At 45.9% G+C, this 9,134-nt stretch overlaps 1 protein-coding gene across 8 annotated transcripts in view; it reads left to right on the top strand.

Moving 5' to 3' along the window:
* The first annotated feature begins 157 nt into the window (after window positions 1-157).
* The window catches only part of Znf664 (zinc finger protein 664), a 30,991-nt gene continuing 22,014 nt past the window's right edge, over window positions 158-9,134 (top strand). For 5 of the 8 annotated variants that reach the window (XM_085678836.2, XM_085678849.2, XM_085678854.2 and 2 more), the window contains exons 1-2: window positions 164-315; window positions 717-851. The gene's annotated coding sequence lies outside the window, so the exon portion shown is untranslated. Of the gene's footprint in view, window positions 316-716; window positions 852-9,134 lie in introns of all 8 variants that reach the window. The other 3 variants (XM_085678841.2, XM_085678860.2, XM_085678866.2) reach the window with 3 other exon arrangements.

Here is a 9,134-nt window from a genome sequence, read left to right as displayed (position 1 = left end):
GCGCGTGCGCGTGCGGGCGATGGGGGCGGGGACCCGAGCCGAGAGGCACGCACGCGTGCGCGCGGCGCCCCGCCTTTCCTCCCCGCCCCTCCCCGGAGCAGGCCGGCCTCGCGCGTGCGCACGCGCGCCTCCCTTTCCCCGCCCCCGGAGGCGTCTGGGTGTGCGGATCGCGCGCGCGCGCGCGAGCGAGGCTCGGAGGCGCACCTGTGAGGTGTCCCCCGAGGAGCGGGCTGGTGGGCGCGCGGAGTCCGCGGCCTAGACGCGCTGCTCCGCCGCACTTGGGAGTGAGTTGGACTGGCCGACGCCGGTGCGTGTGTACGTCTGTCGGCTTTTCAGGACGGGGCGTGGGCCGACGAGCGGGCCGGGGGCGGAAGGCGGTGGAGTTGGGGGTGAAGAAAAGGAAAACAACCCAGCTCTCAGCCGGGCCTGGGCCGCGGGCATGGCGGGAAGGGAAGGTCAGCGCGGCGCCCGCTGTGGCACAGGCCCGGGCGGGCCGGGGCGAGGCTGGAGAGGCCCCGCGGGAGCCGGACTCCCGGGCCGGGCCCCATTGTTGTCGGGGCCGAGGCGGGAGGGAGCGCGGCAGCCCTGGGAGCCGAGGGCCGCGCCCTGGAGCGGATCCAGGCAGGTCCCGGGAGAGCGGTAATGGCCGCGCGCGAGCCGGGGCACGGGGGGCGCGGAGCGGCCGGCTGCAGGGCGCTGTGTCGTGTCGTTTCCAGCACCGCACGGTCCCGGCCGAGGTCGCCCAGCGTCCCGCCGAGGTGATGAGGACCTCCCCGCGGCCCCAGCAAGCCTGGCTGCTGCCGCCGGACTCCTCCATTGTCTGACCACCGCCTGGGCCCGGCTCTCCTCAGGTAAGCCGGCCGGTGGTGCGCGCAACTCCCCTGCCGCCGCCGAACCCCAGGTGCCCCTCTCCCCCACGGCCTCTGCGTCTCCGGCCAGGTCGCCGCTCTCCGCGGACTCGGCTTCTTTGTGAGACCTTGCTGGTCAGACTGCCCGCGAGTCGGTCTCGGGGATGCGTCTGCCCCGCCGGGAGTTTATAGTGTGCCTATTGCGACAAAGGAGTCCCGGGATTGGAAGTCACAGTCCTCCTCGCCGGGGACAGTAAACCGTGTACCGTCTTAAAGGGGTGGGACCTTTCTAGAGGGGGACCTATTCGGTAGGTGTGTAGTTTCCCAGAGCATGAAAGTAGTGGCCTCCTTGTCCCACTTCAGGTTAAGGTTTCAAAATTGCTTGTAGATGAGCGGAGAAAGATGTTTTCTTGTAAGGGTGAATGTAGTCACAGATGACAAGTCCGTTAGCCCGACCCCATCGTTGACTAGTATGCACGTGGTGCGTATCCTAGATTTTTTCCAAAATTATTTTATGTGAGGGCTTTCCGTCATGTTGAGTACTAACTAGTTGTGCATTTCACCTTTTTAGCATATAAGGCTTTGACTCGTTTATTCAGAGCAGTGTCCTAGCGCTCTAGAGTTTGGGTCTATCATTGCTTGTTCAGCCATGTCTCACAGTGATGGCATTTGAAGTTATTTTAAAGAAAAAACATAAAAATCAAGGAAAAAACCTAGTGGTGTCCTATGGGAAGATGGAATTTTATTGGAGGGAGCCACAGAGTCATGCTAATTGTAGAATGGAAATATTTATGATGGGGGATTTTCTTGATTAGAAATGTACACTCGGGCAGCTCAGCCCTACCTGAAAGCCTTGCAGACTATTCTTACCAGGCCTGTGCCTGTGACCTCGAGGAGGACACTTAGAGCCTCCTTTTCTGTAAAGGTCTGTCTACTTCACAGACCTCCCTGAAGCCACGTGAAAGTTTGTGTGTAAAGCAGTAAACAGACTAGTTTTGTTAGTCTCAGTGACACATAGCGCCCCCACAACTTGCAATGTCATTTGTACATTTTTTTTTCATCAGATGAGCTTAACAGATTACTTATGTCAGTCAACTTTGAAACTTTTAAATTTTTGGTCCTGTTAGAATTTGTATGGAATGCAGTGCTGTGTTTCTAATGAATATTTTGCAAGGCACATTTTTTTTTTATCTAATGCTTTTCTATTCCTTAAAAACATAAAACACATTAATTAGTTGACTGGATCAGAGTGTCTACAATCTGCTTAGCTAAATTCTTAGTTGGACATTTAAACTTATTATTTCCTGTTGTACATCCTCTGCATGTTTTAGTCCCTTTTGGGAAAAGGGCCCCCTACTCCGGAGTCTGTAGGTATATCAGAAAGTTTATCAGCTGAGTTAATTAATGGTGAAATGGGAAAACATTTTATGATAAAAAATCAATTCAGTCAGCACCTTTTGTAGCTGTGGGGTTTTTTCATTCGAATATATGTGAGTGCCTGTAGCAATTTGTCCTTGTTCTCTTAAAGTGTATAAGCTGTAGAGGGACAGGATGAGAGATTAATCTCAGAACTGTGCATATCAACACAGACTAGGCTGTCTGCTAGGAAAGCCAGGCAGCACTCGATATGAGACAGCTTACAAATGAAGGGTTCACATTCTAGATGAGGCCCCAAATGACTCCTCCATCCCCCAAAACAAGATTTAAGCTGGGATGTGAGGGATGAGTAAGCCCTGGTGTCAGTGAAGTAGGGAATAATTTTCCAGCAGAGGAACAGTGTGTAGGAAGGCCTGAAAGGGAGGGAAAGTTGTGCTCATTGTGGGAGCTTAGGCATTACTGTATAGTGGTTAAGGGGGTGAGGTGGGGCAGATTGTGTAGGGCTTTTACTCGGTTAGAAATGTGAGTTTTAAACAACATTTCCAGTTGCCACATGCGGAAAGTGGGGTGTGAGGTGGAGAGTTGTAGTGGGAAGACAACACTGGACCTTTTGCTGTGCTCTTGGAGGGGTAAACTGTTCCTTAGCCCTCATGGTAAATTTACACTGCTAGCCAAAATAGGTAGCTTGATTTTTTTTTTTTTAAAAAAAAGACTTTGCTTTTTTCTTTTAAGAGATGAGATTCAATAAAAGCAAGAGCAATGTACCTACCCCAGGGCCTTCTAAGTGCCAGGCACATTCTCTGATATTGGTTCTATGTTTCCAACCAAAAGGCACTTTAACACACACACACACACACACACACACATTTTCCAGGGACCTGGATTCAATTCCTGAAACTCACATGGCAGCTCACAACTGTACAGTTTCTTCCCTCTTAGGGTACCAGGAATATATATGGTACATGCAGGCAAAACATCCATACATATAAGAAAAAATTAAAGAGCTGTTCAGATTTTACCAGTGATACTGTATAGAAAATAATTTTTTGAAACATTAGACTAAACAAGTAGACAAATTGGCAGAAACCCCTGGCAGCTCCTAGGACCATCAGTGTGAGTGAAGCTCTGCTAAGATCAGGAGGAGCTGAAGACAAGCACAGGGAAGCCTGGTGTTTCTATACTGAGGATAGTGTATTGGCTTTGGAAAGAAATACCCTGGAGGGGCTGGAGAGATGGCGCAGTGGTTAAGAGCACTGACTGCTCTTCCAGAGGACCCGGGTTCAATTCCTAGCACCCACATGGCAGCTCACAACTGTCTGAAGATCCAGTTGCAGAGGATCTGACACCTTCACACCAATGCACATAAAATAAAGTTAATATAAACCATAAAAAATATTTAAAAAAAAAAAAGAAATACCCTGGATAGGTGTCTGTAGTGCACTATTGAACAAAGACACGGGCTTCATTCTATTTTTGTAACATACAAAGCAAAATAACTGTGTATTTGGATAAAAACAGAAAAGTGTCTAGAAGAGTTCATGGAAACCGTGATTGATTCTACAGGCAAACACTGGAAGCCAGTTTCCCTTCTGTGTGATTTACATTTCTTTTATATGTTTATATGAGCATTAACTTGTAGTGAAGAGGCTGTAAGTTCTGTCATCTAACACAGAAAAAAAAATCACTGTTCAATGTTTAAGGGGTACTGAACCAGTGATATATTGTTATGTTATATTGGCCATAAAGATCAAGCATCACAATACTTGAGTTTTCTGACATGGGAGACAATAAATATAGTAAAAAGCTTTATTCACAAAATATGTGGAATGATCTTAAGGGTTTAATTGTAAAATGATGGTCATATATTCCCTAGATAATGCTACCACTTAAAATGTCTACCAAGGAACTACATTAAAAAGCTTATGACTGTTAAGTAAAGGAAAACCAGGACACACAGGTACAGACATAATATAAATATGCAAAAATTTCAGTAATCTACTAAAACCTGTGAATGGAAAAATGTCTATAAGAAATTAGATGAAAATCTTAAGAATTGTGGACTTTGGGGTATTATGGTTTTTAGCTACTTAAACATAATCTCTCTTTTTTATAGTTACAAAAATGTTTATTCACAATGGAACATTTAGTTTTACAAAATACTTTATGTTGGGAACCTGTTAGCTACATAATAAAAGATTGTGCTCTTTCATTCCTTCATTCATTCATCTTGAAGCAGGGTCTCCCTCTGTAGTCCTGGCTGTCTTAGAATTTATTATGTAGACCAGGCCAGCCTTGAACACACAGAGATCCTCCTGCTTCTGCTTCCTAAGTACTGGGATTAAGGCGTGCACAACTACTGCCCTGTTGCATGTTCTTTTAAAACCATAGATATTTGGAAATTGCAGTGCAAGTGGATGGGACTCATTGAGAAATTATAAGCAGAGTAAGAACAATTTAATGTTTTAGAAAGGTTCCATTAGAGTGGGCGAGGGAGGGAGGCTTTGGAAGAAATAGGTGAAGCAAATGATATGTTTAGAGAAGCCTGATGAGATAGAGGGTACAAGTCTTGGTAGATGAGGCAGATGAAAAGATCTAAGAGGATCCCACTTAGCAAGATAGGTGCAATAATGAGACTTGGACTTAGATCTACTGAGTTGAGAGACTTATGTACAGGTCACATAGTTTCTTTCTGGAGACTTTGTGAGCGTCCTTTGCTCTCTGAAGTGTAGTGCTCATCTTTGTCATTGAAGTTGTTTCTCTGTAGTAATTTATTTTTGAAATATGATTATACATTGCAAATTGTTTAAGCCAGGGCATGTCTGTACAGCTTAGCTTGTATTGTTGATGTCAGATTGTTGATTGCAGATGTCCTGACTCTGACTTTGGGTGATATTTGGGCAGTCTGGGGTGCTTTGGGCATTAGTGGCCCTGCTTTCAGTTTTCATGACACAGTAGTGTGTCAGAGTGATTTATGTAATGCTGATAAACTGATGAAGAAGGAAAAGGACATAGGTAGAGTAGCACTCTGGCCCTGCTTTTCCAGAGGCTGTGCCAGCTTGGCTCTTAGAGCACAGATGGGGGTTTGGAAGTTGGTCATTTTCTGTAAAGGTCTCATCTTTAAGAGCAGGTGAGCCCATGTGGAGCACAGTGAAAAATACTGCGCCAGAGATTGTTGAGTATGTCTCAGAGGACAAGGCTTCTTTCTCCAAAGATACAAAAATTATCTGGGAGGGGGAGAGAGAGAGAGACAGAGACTGTTGATGTCAAGGTCTTTCTGAGGAGTGCAGCATGAAACTGAGTTTGTGTTCTGGCCTCTGTGGGTCAGTATGGCTGCACTCTGCCCAGTCTCCAACTTGTGTTTCTGTCCTGCTGTACTTGTTGCCGCATCATTTACTCCCTCTTCTGGATGTGACCTGCATTTTCCCATAATGGCCATGTCTGAAGGTGCTCCCAGTCTCTCCGCAGCTAACCTCATAGATACAACTTTGCTGTACAGCTGTGGATTTTCTGGGAGACACCAGTGGCTTGTCTCAGAGTTGCTCCTCCACTCTTGTGTATGTGCTGAGTCTACAGAGTAGTCCTTGAGTGTATGAGAATTCGGCTCAGTGTTTGAGGAAAAGTGAGATAAGAATGCTCAGATGTCTCTGGAGTTGAAAGTTAGGAAGTTTCAGAGGTGTGTGTGTGTGTGTGTGTGTGTGTGTGTGTGTGTGATGCTTTTAAATGGTCTAGAGATATGACAAAAGGGTGAAACAGTATTTCTCAGGTTGATGCTGGTAAGCCCAGGCTTAAGGGAAGGTCACATGTCCTTTTGGAGGTATGTATGAAAGAGTGGGGGGTTTTGTTGTGTGTGTGTGTATGTGTGTGTCCTATCAAATGATTTTTGATCTTTTGAGAGAGCTGAGGGTTTGTGTGGGAGAAACAGAGCCTCGTGTATCTTAGGCTGTCCTTGAGCTCACTGAGTAGCTGAGGATGATGTGTGCTATTTCTGTGTGGTGCTAACTAAGCACTCTGCTCAATAAGCTACATGCCCAGCCCTAGAAGAATAGAGGTTTTTAAACAAGTAAAATTTACTTTCAAAGATGTTGGAAAGGGTTCTGGGCTACCTGTATTTAGACTTTGTGTTGTTTCTACACCTTCTCTTTGGAGCATGTAGTGTTTCTCAGTAATGTTATTCCAAAGCTCACTTATATTTCATAGCTCTGCAAGTTCATAAAATAACCGTAACTCATTTCCACATCTAAAATAAGATGCAGAGTAGCATGCTCTGGCCAATGAGAAATCTGTGGTAGCCAGAGGAGAGCTCTGTCCTTGGACTGTTTATCCCCATAAGTTCACAGTGAACCAGTGAAAAGTATCAGCAACCTTTCTTCTGCAGAGCCAATGTTGCTGTTTCCCTGGTTTCCCAAATCATCTTCCTAGTTGGTCTTTAATGTGGTGCTGATGTGAAACACTCCAGAGTCAGCACTGTTGTCAGGTCTCTGGTAATCTGCCTGGTTATTTACTGTACCTTGTAATAGAACTGGGTACTAAGCCTCAGCTGGAACCCAAGAGTCTGCATGAAGCTGCGAGAACCAAGTGCACGTTCCCAAGGTGTTTTGGCAGTCAGAGGTTGCATCCCACCTGACTAAGCTATGGACGACTGAGCTGTCTCTGAGCTGGTGTTAGAGTGCCCTCTGGAGGTACTGAGAAGAATTTTTTTTCTCTTGTAACAACCAAAATCAGGGCCAGATTGCTGAAACTGGCAAGGATGTGATCTGGAAATCAAAGTGGACTTGAGATGGGGTTACGGAGGCCTGTTAGGCCAGCTGAGGATGGAGGCATTTCTGCAGCTAGGGAAGAAAGCTAGATGGAGTCAAAGGCATATATCCTCTAGTAGCCCGTGAGAAAGAACAGAAATGGCCCCTAATTACTAGGGGAAAGTGGATTTGATGGGTGTCGGCAGTACTGGATGGAAGGCAAGGCAGAAGTCAGTCCTTGAGCCCAGGTTGAGAAGGGCATCTGGCAACTAGAGAAGGAGGTAGGAGTGGTAAAGTTTGGCTTTTCCTTAATGGTTGTTAAATGCTGAAGAAGAGGAACAAGCCAAGGGGGCAGTTGCATGAGGTAGGGTGATGTGAGTGGAGGGTCCAGTTCACTGTGGGGTAATGCAGAAATGACTTGTGGGCCATGGAAGGTCAGTGCCTCGCTACATTACTGTTTTTAACTGCACTTAAAAAAAATGGAGTCAGAACAGACCTTCGGGGACTCCTATGTTTAGGAAGAAAGACTAAAGGAAATGATGACGGCATTGGGCAAAGCCAGAGAAGGAAGATTTTGAGGATTGGGAGCCACAGATGTACAGAATGAGGCCTCAACAAGAGGAAGACTGACTAACAGCACTCTGCAGAGGCAGTATATCAGGCTGGATAGCACTTCATCAGAGCCTGCATAGCTGGTGTTGGCTGTCTGTCTGAGAGATAGCTGCCACAGAGGACAGGTGGGAGCTTGTGTGCACCCGTACATTTTGTCCTGTCTGGGGTGATAATTGCTTTTATTTTTATTGCAGTTTTCTATATTTTGTTTGCATATATTCACTCTATGGAGCACACATCTGGAGACTAGAAAACAACTCCATTCTCCCCTTCTATCATATAGGTCCTGGGGATCAGACTCAGGTCATTGGACTTGGCAACAAGTGACTTTCCCCATTGAGCCATTCTATAGCCCCTGACCCTATGTTTTTACTGACCAAATAGGAGAGACTGTTCTGTCTTCCTGTTGTAGTTGAGAGAGTTCTTAAGAGAGAAAGAGCAGATGAGACCAAATTTTGATGATTATTTGGGCAAGTGCCAAAAGTTAAATCCGTCCTTTCAGTGTACAGGACCATTTGCTGTCACAAGTGATGTTTTCTCCTTTTTGATGGAAATAATTGAACTTCCCTCCTGATGTCAGAGGCACCACCAACAATATAGGATGGTGAAGAGGACAGGGGCTTGGATTATGAGTTAGCTTTGAGTGGCAGCAGAGTGTGAGGTGTATTTTGTACAGGAGCCCAGTAGGTAGAGACCATCTGGCTGTAGACAACGTTCCTCAACACTGAACTGGTGTGCAGACCTTTGGAGACCTTTTTAGTTACTTGTTGTAGTACCAAATACAAGAAGCAGGTTAAGTGAAGGGTTTATTTTGGCTCATAGTTTTAAAAAAAGATCCATTCCATTATGGAAGAACTTAGGGCACCTGTTGGCATTTCAAGCTGACAACAGACAGGAAGTATGGCTATACTATACAGCCTCAAAGCCTGTACCTAGCAATCCATGCCTCCAGCCAGATTCCACCCTTCTCCAGTTTTCCAAAACTATACTACCAGGTGTATAGACTCTGTATAGACTGATTAGGGACACTTTACATTCAAACCCCAGTGCAGGCCTTCCCTGTCTTCAGCAAACTCATGTCTTATGTTGTCATCATTATTTTCATCTGTTGTAGCCCCATGCTGTGCTCCCGCCAAACTCCTATGGATCTGTGCGTTCCCTTGATTTTCTATTGTCCATCCTAAAATACTGATCTTTGAAATGCTCATAGCGTGGAGTCTGTTCTGCCTGGAGGCTGAGATAGCCCTGTCACTCCAGAGGCAAATATCAAGCTTGCTTGGTGGAGTAGACTTGGGAGACCCTGCTTGTTTCAGTGGTCAGAGAGCCTCCTGAGAAAGCTGCATCCTTAGGAGCATGGAAGTAATTCAGTTGCAGGGAATAGAGATTCATTCAGCCCGTTTTATAATTTATTTATTTGTATTTTATGTATTTATTTGTATTATATGTTTTGCCTGCATGTATGTCTGTGTGAGGGTGTCAGATCCCCTGTAACAGTTATGGACAGCTGTGAGCTGCCATGTGGGTACTAGTACTTGAACCCTGGTCCGCTAGAAGAATAGCT

Source organism: Myodes glareolus, chromosome 2 (genome assembly GCF_982192425.1).
Source record: "Myodes glareolus chromosome 2, mMyoGla1.1, whole genome shotgun sequence".
Classification (NCBI taxonomy): domain Eukaryota; kingdom Metazoa; phylum Chordata; class Mammalia; order Rodentia; family Cricetidae; genus Myodes; species Myodes glareolus.
Note: the sequence above shows the minus strand (reverse complement) of the source record. Positions and strands in the feature narration are given on the sequence as shown.